Here is a 13171-nt window from a genome sequence, read left to right as displayed (position 1 = left end):
GAATTAATACATAAAAATAAGCTGGGAAATAGAAAGGGCAAGTTTCTATTCAAAAGTACTTCCTAAGAAGCTGTACAGTACTCAAAATTAAAGTTTGTTGAGTACCATAAGTAGCTAGAAACTCCCATCCTTTCCAGGGCCTTGTAAGTGTAAATTCATTTGACACTAATAAATTACCAGCGATATTTGAGATTAGGCATCAAGTTAATTTAGAAACACCTTCAAATCTGAAACTAATTTATAGATGATCAAGCAAAAAAAAAAAAAAAAAAAAAAAAAAACTAAAAATGAACAAATGAAAAAATACCCACAATGGCAGATTCAAAATGTCAGTGAGGGTTTTCTCTTCAAAAAGTAGCAATATATTATCTTGCTGACATGAAGTCCTTCAAATCAATATATATTATATTAAAGCTTGGAGTTTAGAAGGTTTCTTTTTTAATAAAACATCAAAATAAGAAAGAAAAGTATTGTTTCAGCACCCTGTGTCCCTAAGAGACACAAGCCTTCACATCCTGTTGATGTTGACATGAGAAAGTGGTCTGGACAGTGAAATAAAATAAATATTCAGAATCCTTCCCATACTGGTCACTCTAAAGGCTTCTCTGGGACAGTGATTGCCTCAGGGGTTTCAGGTCCTCTAGCCTAGGGTTCCTTAAACTATATTTTATTATGTCCAAAAAATATATATATATGCACATTTATCCATATATATGTATATATATATACATATATATTTATGCATGTATATATGGTATCTAAATCAAATATGTAATAATAGCAAGTCATACATTTTAAATGATTATTTGATTTATAAGCTTATACCACATATTAAAGCATATATATATATATGGCCCCATACTTTTGAGTTGATGAACTTATTATTTTCATACTTTATGTGGTGGTACACAACTTTAATCCTAGAACTGAGGACATAAAGACAAGTAGATCTTTTCAAAAACCCCCAGAGGGGAGACCCCCACTCAAGTCTGGATAGCACAACCCCTAAAGAATTCACAAGAGACTGTCCTTGCTGCAATTACACAACAACTATTAACAAAAACAAGTGCACTGGGGTCGAGACTCATATCCAACATAGGAGTAGAAGAGTTCGACCCTGAGTAGCTGGAAGAAGGGGTATTTAAAATAAAAAACCACAACCCAAAGGGGTTAGGGAGTGTGTCCTTGGAAAATGGCTAAAATACCAGTAAAGATTCACCAAGGAAACTCCTGGTTTCTCAAGATTGTTCACAAAATTTTAATCTGTTTATGATCAGCCAGTCCCTAGAACAGAGTTGCTGAACCAGCTATAAATATTATGATCAGCCAGTTTCTGGAATAGAGAATAGAATTGCTAACCTGTTGCTGAACTGTCTAACATACATTTTTGGCTCTACTCTACCTGCTAGGGGTCTTTGACTTTACCTGTTAGGGGGTCAGGATTTATCTGGTCTTTCACTTTGAGCTTGTAATTAATCTGATCGACAGTGCTAATTTTACAAGAGTCAGAGCTACACAAAGATAATCCTGTCTCAAGAAAACATAAATACATATATACTTACCTACATATATAAATAAATGAAATAAAGAAAATTGTACTAGAATATTCAGTAATGCAGGAGTGTAGCATCTTCACAGCTTGTTAACATTGATCAGTATTTCAGTGTTATCATAATCAATAATTTCAATACCACCCTGGATGAATTTGTATTAAACAATGGCAGCATTATATTTAGGGTCACTAATAAAGAAACTATTAGAAATTCTCTCCAAATCCCAAGTCAAAATTTACTGAATAAATAGTCATGCTTAATGTCAATGAATAAAATGGTAAATTTTAAATCATACAATTTAATACAACATGATTCAATGATATAATAGTTTAATATTTACTTACATGGTGAAAAATGACAATAGGAAAATATGTCCCTTTATTTTTATTTTTTTAATTTTTGTTGCTACTACAGAATGTTTTACTAAGACCATACAATATAAAATGTGCATTAGCAACTGCAGTTCATATCTTGCCCCAGTATTTGAACTGTGTTGCATGGAGCAGACAGTGCAATACAGAGCAGATGGAATAATACGCCAAGTAAAGGCCAGGGACATGTCAAAGCCCGTGCATTCACTCTTTGCTACAAAAAGAAGCAGCAGATAGCTAAAGACATGTCCACAGTCTTAGTTTGTACATTTGTGATAAAAGGCCATTCACAATCTCTTCTCAAATAAAAATAACTGATAAGATGTCTCAGCGGGGAAACATCCTTGTGGTCAGATCTGATGACCTGAGTTCAATTCCTGGGCACCAGATTGGACAGAGAAATGACTTCACAAGATGAAGTTCATTTCACAAGGTTACACCATTCACATATGTACATGTTGTACATGTGTATGTTCAAAAGCTATACATAAATATAACAAAAAATCAAATATAAATTTTTATTGAAGTGAGAAAAAAAACTCAAATCTGCTCCTTGTTGTCAATAAAATACTTATAACAATTAATTTCTGCAGACTAAAGGTGTGTGTGTGTGTGTGTGTGTGTGTGTGTGTGTGTGTGTATTTGTATGCATATGCATGCATTATGTGCATATAAATAATGGGGCCACATAGGTGGTTCACAGTAAATAGCATCTGTTTCTCCTAAAGGGAACAGTTTCCAACAACCAAGTCATTCATCTTACAATTATCTATAATTACAGGGTCAAGGACCCAATAGCCTTTTCCCATCCTCTATAGGCATTGAATTCACATGGAAGACTCATACTCAAGTGTACATCCACACAAACTTTTAAAACAAAATCAAGTCTAGTAAATAAACAACTTATTAGAGTGAAGAGGAGACATTAGGTAAATAACGCAAGTTCAGACACAGGAGTCTAAATCTATTTCAGTTTCTCATGAAGAGGTCACTAGAGTAATTAGTGCTATGATGACTGCCTTCACTACAGCAAACTTCAGATCTTTTGAAAGACAAAGAACTTCCATGAAAGCTGACCTACAACCTTAAATAAACTTTTTTAATGAGCCTGGTAGTGAAAAAAGACAACCTTCTTTAACAAAGAGATGTTTTGGGCTGATTGAACATGTCTAAATACCTCAGTGAAAGACTCCACACTCTAGACGCATTTTGTAGAAAATTATTGTTTGTCCTGTAACTTTAGATAGCACCCCTTATTTCTTAATGAGTTTCTATTCATTCTATTCCTGAGTTTGTGTTTCTGATTCTGGTTAATTATGTTTTAGAAGACTTCTGACTACACTAACTTTTCTAGAAAACTTTGGGTGAAGTTGTATGGGTCTGCATATTGCAATAAATAACAGTTGGCATTGTTTATTCATTACAAGGAAGTTTCAGATTCACTGGCTATTAAACACAAAGCTTCATGCTAGGTAGGCAGCCCAGAACTAAACTGGAGCATAGCCAGGGAAAACTGGGAGATACATGAAAGAGACAGACAGTCTGCAGTTGAGAATCAAAAATTTTAGCAAACCCAACAGCATATGCTGCAAAGGCTGCTTACATAGTGATAATATTTCTATTATAGAAAACATAACAATAGCAGTGAAGCCTGTTTAAGTCCTAAACCTCTACAATATTTAGGTGTGTCCATAACTTCCCCTGCCACCCTGTCTTACATGAAATATAACCACATTCCATTTTACAAGAACCAACCCATCATGTTATTAATTAAAAACAGAAAGAAGAAAAGGAAGGAAGGAAGGAAGGAAGGAAGGAATAAAGGAAGAAAAGAAGGAAGGAAGGAAGGAAGGAAGAACTACACAATGTCCTCCATGCATGGCTTGCTTACCATTTCAGAATGTTTGCTGCTTTTGAAAACACTGAAGTTGGGTTGCCATCTCTCACTTTAGACATTCAACAACTACCTATAACTTCCACTTCAGATGATCTGATACCTATTCTGGCCCCTATAGTCAAAACATTCATATTATAAATAGGAATTATTTTTCATTGTTTCTTGCCTTGGTTTCATAAAAGATTTCTGAAAGAGATACCCAAAATCCCTCCTAGTAGTCCATAGTAGGCTCTAATAGAATGAACAAATTTATAATGGAGGGAATGGAGAAATGTAGGAAATAGTAGAAAGATTAGACAGAAAGTGAAGGTAAGTAGTTGATGAACAGTAGAGACAGGGAGAACTATGTTTATAGAGGTTTTATTTGTAATAGCCAGAACTGGGGAAAACCCAGATTTCCCAAAATGGAAAAATGAATATTGAAAATGTGCTTCATTTATACAATGGGATACTAATTGTTACTACTTAGCTAATAACAATGAGGACATTATGAGTTTTGTGGGCTAATGAATAAAACTATAAAATATCCTGAGTGAAGTAACTCAGACCCAAAAGGACCTGAGTGGTGTGTATTCACTAATAATAAGTGGATATTAACCAAAAAAACCTAAAGAATATCCAGGATACAGTCCCCAGAACTCAAGAAGATTAACAAGCTGAAGGGATCAAGTGAGGATGCCTCATTCTCACTTAAAATGGAGGAGAAAGCAGTCGTGAGGAGCAGAGGAAAAGATGGACTTGTGTGAAAGAGGGGACCTTAAGGGGAAGAGGGGAAATGATCAGTACTTAGGGGGACAGGACTGAACCCTTAAGGGTCGATTGAAAGAATGAAAACAGGCAAAGTTGAGAGGTAGCACATGGAGGAGGCTTTAGAATGTATCTGGGAGGTGAAAGATGCTCAGGACTAAAAGTTGAAGAACTTAAATTCAATTCCCTACAGTGGGAAAGGGAACTTGTAGAATCCACCTCCAGTAGAAAATGTGTGCATCAAGTAGAGAGATGAGGTTTCCATACCACAGTCAAAAACTCTGCCCAGAAGAGTGCCTGTTTAAAAGAACTACAGGGCCAAAATAGAGGAGGGTTTGAAGGCCCAAATGGGGATCCAACACAAGGAGACATTCCACGGCTTGATACTATTACTGATGCTATGGTGTGCTTACAGAAAAAAGCATGGCTACCTTCTGAGAGGCGGTAGAAGCAGCGTAAAGAGTCAGATGTAGATACTTACAACCAATAAAAGGGCTAGGGATCCACGTGGTTGAATTAGAGCAAATCTGGAAGAAGCTGAGAAGGAGGCTGAGTCCAAGGACAGTGTTGTTTGAGAGAAGGTTGCCAGATGTGGATAGCTACAGGGGATTTCTAGCGATGTTGTCCTAAATACAACTATGTCAGCACTGTCTAATATTAATAACTTTCCTTACCAATATTTTTTTCACTTAAAATGTTCTTCAAAAACATTTTTCTCCTTTATTGAAAGAAAGAGATAGATAATTGTACAGAGGCCTCTCTGGGGGCTTTGAGACACCTGTGTTTATAAGAATAGTTACTGAGATTTACCAAATGTGGGCTATGTACACATTCTTATATTTTTTAAAATTACTCTCATCAACTCTTTTGCTTTCTAGTTTCTATAAAATGTCTTGACAAAACAAACAACTTTTAGAAAAAGGGTTCATTTTAGTTTACAATTGCAGGCTCCTGTTCATTAAGTGGATCCCTAAAGTAGGAGCTTGAAGCTACTAAAGACATCACATTCACAGTCAAGACAAAGAGAAAAATAAATTAATGAATGTATAGCTGCCATTCAGCTGACCTCCTCCCCTCTTTTCTCGTCCAGGTCATAGTCATGGGGAGTGCTATTACTAAGCCAAATTTTATATATATATATATATATATATATATATATATATATACATATATATATATATATATATATATATATATATATATATAATATATATATATATAATATATATATATTAAGCTGAGCCAAAATTTAACAACCAAGGAGTTCCCAGAAAATGTACCCACAGGCCAACCAAATCTAAATAGTTTCTCAGGTGATTCTACCTTATGTCAACTTTCTACAGTGTGTTAAGCTGATAATTTAGCAATGTCTAAGATATAACTTCAGAAGCCACCATAAAGACATATATGACCACCCTAGAGATGACTTATTAATTAAAGGTGCTTGATTATTTTACAGGTAACTCAAGTTCTGTTCTTAGAATATATATATCTTCAAGGTATCTGAAACAATATGGTTAATATCCTATATTTAAAGTAAACAAACAAATAAGCCAAAAGGTAGATAAAAGAAAATGGAGAGTAAAGAATCCAAATAACTTCCTCTTACCTCACCTTACCTTCAAACAAACCTTATCTCATCTTTTTTCTCTTGACTTTTCACCTTTTTCTGACAGCAATTACACTCTCTACTTTTAAACAATAAATTGTTTAAAATTTTTACAAATGTATGTAGTCATATAGAATTAATCTTGTTGTTCATGGTTTATTGTTCTTAATATATTTTCCCTTATACTCTATCATATAATCTGTAATGATAAGACAATTTTGCCTTTTTGTGGCTGAGCAGATTTCATGGTATAAAAAATCTCACATTTTCATTATGCAGCGATGCACTTTTATGTTAATAACATGTATTTCATACAATGAATAATGCTAAATAAATAAAAAGACATAGATAGAGAGATGGCTCAGAGGACAAACTTGAGCCTATGCATTCAAGTATAAGAACCTATGTAAAAATTTATTAATAGGTATGTATATGCTTTTAACCCCTAAACTTCTGCAGAATAGAGAATAGATTCAGAATAATTACTAAACATCAAATAATGTCATCTAGCTCAGGTTTAACTGTAGAATATTTTCAATGACATAATGTCAGGAGTGATGAGACAGAACTCTTAATACCTTTCCCTAACCTACACACACACACACACACACACACACATTGAATCCTCAGACACATGTGCACATGTAACATTATACATAAGCACAGTGTGAAAATACAAGCCTATTTGTAGGTAAGAATATTTAATTTGGGTAAGAAATTAATACTTTATAAATCAACTTGCATACTAAAAACAACCCTTAACCTAATGAATAGTTTTGTCAGTTTGACATGTAGTAGAGTCACCTCACTCATTTGTTTAGGTGGTTGTATGGGTATGTTTTTAGAACAAAATATCAATATTTTAACTGAGATAGAAGTATCTATACACTCTTAGCAGAACTGTCCCAAAGAAAGACAATTCTACACTAGGTAAATGTGAAGAAAGCATGCTAAGTACTAATATTAATGCATTGATTCATTGTTTTTCAAGGAAAATGACAGGTTCACCTGCTTCAAGTTTCTGCTTCCTTTACTTTCTAGAATAATAAGACTGTATACTGAAAATTCTAAGATGATAATGCTTATTCTCCTCAGTTTCTTTTGCAAGATATTTTATCATAACAGAAATTAAGATTTTTCCATGGAGAGAAAAAATTACCCTTTCCACCCAAGTCCAATCTAGTGAATAAATGCATATGTTTATAATATTTTATGACTATAAAGAGTAGTTACTTATGGAAATGGCCCATAGGCAGCAGTGTTACTGAAAAGCTCACACTAGCCTGCATTTTTATTAATGATTAATCAGTCTTAAAACATCATGAATATTTGCATTCCGCTTGACAAAGTAGAGTCTATTTTTTTTTTAGGAGTCCTTACTAGAAACCGGAGGGTCCTCCTAAATCTTTTAAGTTTTGATGAGTTCTTGAGATTTGTGGGTTGTTTGCCTCTTGTTTCTTTATTGAATAAGATGTTTTATCTTTGAATCTCCATAGCCTTAAGAAGAGGAAAGGGTGATCTATGAAGGTGCCAGTGGGTACCAGGTGGTGGCTGCAGCAGCTTTTCCTCTACCTGAGACTTTCAAGCCATCACTGTCTCCTTCCTCCCCCTTACCTCACCCTTTTTTTATTTTCCTTTCCACTTCCCCCTCACTCCCTGAAGACCTAATCCAGAGAAGACAGTCCTGGTGGCAGCTGCTAAGTTTAGGTAAAGGTGAAGGCTTTTCATTTCTACCATCCCCTCCCATGCCCTCCTACCCATCCATTAATATTATTCTTTTGAAGATTCTTTCTTCTCAAGCTGATAACTTGGAGAGTGAGATTGCAGAAGGGGGTACTCCTCTTTTCAGTGCTTTTTAGGACACAGAAGGAAGTAGGAGTGCACCTCAGCACTATCCCAAGACTGTTGGCAACCCCAGGGCCAAACGCTCAGAAATGGATCCCTGCATGAAGCTCTAGAGAAAATGGCAACTCCACAGCAAATAACTGCAAAGGAAAAAGAAGGGCATGATGCAATCTTCAGAAAAGTAAGAAGTTTACTGAATAAGCTTACTCCTAAAAAGTTTGACAGGCTATGCGTAGAGCTCCTCAATGTGGGTATAGAGTGTAAACTCATCCTTAAATAGGTCATACTGCTGATTGTGCACAAAGCCCTAGAAGAGCCAAATATGTCTGCTCAGCGATGTCTGCGATTGTCAGAAGATGCTTCAATCTTTGATGGGACAGCTGCAGAGGGTCAAACAGGACAGAAGTGAAGTACAACATTCACATGCCTCTTGATTTCCAATTTGCAAGATGCATTTGAAAACCAAACCAGAAATGTTGATGTCTATGATAAGCATGAAAATCCCCTCCTCCCTGAGGAGGAGGAACAAAGAGCCATTGCTAAGATCAAGATGTTGGGGAACATCAAATTCATTGGAGAACTTGGCAAGCTCAAACTTATTCACGAACCTGTCCTTCATAAGTGCATCAAAACACTTTTGAAAAAGAAAAGAGTCCAACTCAAAGATATGGGAGAGGATTTGAAGTGTCTCTATTAGATAACAAGGACACTGGGACCTTGGTTAGACTATGAATGAGCCAAGTCCTTAATGGATCAGTACTTTGACAGAACATGTTCCTTAATGTTTAGTACAGAATTGCCAGGATACTATAACATTATGAGAGCACCATTGGATTCCTGGCAATACTTTTCTTGACAATGGACCAAAGACAATCAATCAAATCTGCCAAGATGCAGTTTAAGATCTAGGAGTGTTTATTCCTGCTCCTATGGCTCAAAGGAAGAAAGACTTCTTCCTGGAGGGACATTTCATGCCATCAAAAATAAAATGGATAGGAACATACTTTGAGGGCTCACTTATATGTCTGGACAAATGCCAGGTAGTGGAATTGGTACTGGCCCAGGAGTGATCCAGGATAGATTTTCACCCTCTATGGGAAATCATTGTTCAAATTAACTCCTCAGTGGTCATGGGGGACATCGTGCCTCCCACACAATCGCAGTTTGGAGAGATGGGGGCAAATGTATGAAAAGCCAGGGGATAAGCCAGCTGTACCACAATGAGAATCAGGGACTCTTATTGTAGCTGCAAGGGCAGTCAAGGGATATGCCGCCTAGGTTTTCCCAAGAAAGGCCAGCTTAATGCAGATGGGATTAGTTTGAGGTCTGCTCAGTAGTTTCTAATGAATAGAAACCAGGTGCCAAAGCTTCATCCCCAGATAACTGTGATTCCTACCAGTGCACAGTCACGACATACTCAAATGACACCTCTGGGACAGACACCTTAATTTGGTCTCAAAACTAATCCACCAGTTATCCAGGAAAAGCCTGCCAAGACTAGAAGAAAGCCACCACCATCAAAGGAAGAACTACTGAAAATGACTGAAGCTATTGTGACTAAATATCACAACTGGAAATGCCAACGATGCTGTCAGTGGTGTGAGAGAAATGAGAGCTCCACACTTTCTTCCTGAGATGTTAAGCAAAGTGATCATCTGGTCGCTTGATAGAAGTGATGAAGATAAATGAAAGGGCAGCTCTTAGATAAGTGTACTCAAACAAGAAGTGATAGTCACACGCGACAAGTTTATGCAGGCTTCCATGAAGGTATTGGCGTAGTGCCCCAAACCAGAGGTTGACATCCCTTTGGTGAAATCTTACCTTGAAGCTCATGTTATAATTTCAGAGTTGGTGAGCATTTCAGAAATAGCTCAAGCACTAGAGAATGACACTCATTTCCCTCTCTTCTTACTCTGTCTTCAACAATTAGCAAATTATAAGACTGAGAATTGATAACCAAACTTTTTCAACAAAGCAAAGTCAATATGCAGAAAATGCTGCCAGAAATTGATCAGAATAACCAACGAATGTTGGAGATTTTAGAAGGAAAGGGACTGAGTTTATTATTTCTGCTCCTTAAATTGGAGACAAAGCTATTGATAAAATTATGCTGGATCCATCCTCTCAAACTATATTTAAATGGATTAAAGATAATATCTCACCTAAACTTCATGTTGATAAAAGATTTGTGAACATCTTAATGACCAGCTTCTTACAGTACATGTCTAGTGAAGTTAGCCCACCCAGCGATGAACAGATTCTTCCTCTGCTCCTTCAGAAGAACAGTTAGAACAGAAAAAATAGCTGCTGCTCTTTTAAGCCAGTAATACAGAAATTTCTTCATGACCATGTGGATCTACAGGTCAGTGCCCTCTTTGTTTTGCAGGTGCACTGTTACAAGAGCAGCTTCCAAAAAGGCATGTTACTTTGATGTTTTTATTTCTATGACATGGAATTTACTGAAGAGGAAGTTTTCTTAGCTTGGAAGGAAGACATAACTCAAGAATTTCCAGAAAAAGGCAAGGCTTTATTCCAAGTGAATCAGTGGCTAACCTGGCTAGAAATGGCTGAAGAAGAAGAATCAGAGGAAGAAGCTGACTAAAGAACCAGCCAAAGCCTTAAATTGTGCAAAATATATTGTTGCTATGATGTAACTTCATTTGATCTAACCACTGTGAAAATTCATTCCACTGTAATGTCTTTCACAATATTTAAAGCAGGAGCACATCACTAAGGTTTCCTTCTGCATAAGGTGTTTGAACTGTGATGTTTTAATCATAGTCTACCATCAAACACTTTAAGACTATCCCTAATGATTAGATAGGACATTGGCAGCATGCAATAATTACATCCTAAGTTCTCAAGCAGAGCCAGTCTATTGCCAGGACCTTCTTTGCTGCCCGTTGCCATGGGCTGTTTTAAGTTAGAAAACTGAACAGCAACACTGAATACCGTAGAGATGCACTTGGCTCAGTAACACTTGAGTTGTTGCAATATTTGATTATTCATTTGGTTGTTACAGAAAAATTCTTAAGTGTGATTGATGGTTGCTGCAGGAATAGTATATTTCCTGTATTTCTACCTCTAGTAATGGGCTTTATGTGCTAGATTTTACTACCCTTGAGCCTGGACAAGTGCACAAGTCTTTATAAAAGAAACATGGTTTGCTTGCACAAAACTTATCAGTTGAAGAGATCATCAATGCCCTTAGAGCAATTTTTGTGGGTATAAAACAAATGGTTAGAATTTGAATTGGCCCCTCTTATAATAGTGTTGAAATTAAGTTTACTTAATTTACCAAGTCATGTTCATTCCCTAATTTTATATACTTGTATCTATCAATAAATGTTGTGATACTTGATGTAGTTGTAATGACTTCAAATAATATCTTCAAAGTTATGGACAAATGTTCACTTTGTTTAGAGGTATGAAGTTATCTCAGTTTAAGAACTTGAGAAATTTTAATTTTATAGTCTTAATAAGTAGTGACTCAGCCTGTAAAGTAACAGCCATTAATTAAAATATTAAATTTTTTCATCTTGGGAATGTTTCCTATCAGTCTAGTTCTAATGTGAACTATAAACTTAATCTGGCCTTTAACATTATAGACCTCGTGTCAACTCTTTGGCTCTGCTTTCTGAGCACCTAAAGAATAACTTGCCTCATCCACCAAACTCTTTACTGAGGTACCTGTTTCTTAATCTCCATTTATTTTTCACAGCAAGACAACCAGAACAAGAAACTGAAAAACTAAACTGCTGCATGCTCTAGAACCCAACATATTCTAAGTCATCCTAAAACTGGCTTACTCTCACTGCTTTTCTTCTTTTTTTTTTACTTTTTTTTACTCTTGCATATTTAGTTACTTTACTTGGAATAGTCAGTATACCCTTACCCTTTAACCTTCACATGTGGTATAAATTCCAAAGAACTAGTCAATGAATGGGAAACTGAGCTTTACTTCTTTTACTACTCTTAATCCAAAGAAGCAAAATCCAATGCACTCAGGTCATAATGACCATAGAACAAAGCATGTTCAAAAACAAGATGCCCAAGACCCTCTTCTTCCTTAGTGACCAATGTCTCTTGTCTTGTTTTTATATGTCATAAAGATATGTTTTTATGAGCCATATAGGCAGACTAGAAGATGCTTTCTACTTAAACCTCTTTAGGTTTCTTTGGGTCCTCTCTCAGAGGAATGAGAAATACTCAAGGGTATAGGCTCTCTGAAAGTGCAACCTAATTCTCTGAAGTTTCATGGAATAAACAATTTTGGAGATGTCTTAAGGACAAGTAACTAGTTTCCCATGATTGAGACTCTCCTCTGCTGCACTGTAGTTCAGTATCATCCCCCAGAAATGTTCACTACTTCTGTAACCAGGGTGGTGGCTAGCAAGGAAGCAGGGTGGGAGTAGAGATTTAAAGGTGGATCTCTAGAGTGTCCCTCATATTTTTGCTTCTTCAGTCTTCTGAACCTCCCTGTGCACTTGGGGAAAGGCACTAACACAGAGGAGGCTGCTGAGCAACATGATTGAACAAGTGGTTTTATGCACGTTTTCTATTCATAACCTCAACAATTATAAGAACCTGGGTTTCTATTTCCTATTAATGTTTCATACCATAAAAAATGACTGGAGAACAGAAGCCTCAATCAACAATTCTTATGTTACCTCCAATTAAAACTTTGGTATTCATCACAGCCATTTTAGACACAATCTAAACTTATGAACAAAAATGAAGAGGAACTGTAGATATTGCTTATTACTGATGATAAGTAGCAATAGATGAACATCATACAAAAGGGGATTTGAACTTCTGCAGTGCTCAATTTCTGAGTCTTCAGTTTTAACCCTACACATTTTAACTTAGAGATAACAAGTATGCCATTCATTTTCTTCTCTAACCTCTGAGAGATTATTAGAAATCATATCAGCAGTCCCCTCTGGTCAGTCATTTTATTACAGGAAAATATTTCTCTAAAACATTGAAATTGTATTCTACATATTTCTAGTAAATTTCATGAAGCTGTTCATGTTTAAAATTTCACATAAGGGAGGCATTTGGGTAACTGTGCTGTAAGAAAAGTAGAATTGAGGGTGAGAAAAAATATATATATATATATATATATATATATATATATATATATATA

The 13171-nt window shown here is 35.9% G+C and overlaps 1 pseudogene across 1 annotated transcript in view; it reads left to right on the top strand.

Annotated features, from left to right (window-relative positions):
• Positions 1-10624, top strand: part of LOC308421692 (eukaryotic translation initiation factor 4 gamma 2-like) — a 44173-nt pseudogene extending 33549 nt beyond the window's left edge. The window contains exon 3 of the transcript in view: positions 8037-10624. The product of the transcript in view is annotated as a eukaryotic translation initiation factor 4 gamma 2-like (transcript). The remainder of the gene's footprint in view (positions 1-8036) is intronic.
• Positions 10625-13171: the final 2547 nt, after the last annotated feature.

Source organism: Micromys minutus (genome assembly GCF_963924665.1).
Source record: "Micromys minutus genome assembly, chromosome: 6".
NCBI lineage: Eukaryota > Metazoa > Chordata > Mammalia > Rodentia > Muridae > Micromys > Micromys minutus.
This window is presented reverse-complemented; position numbering and strand designations above follow the sequence as displayed.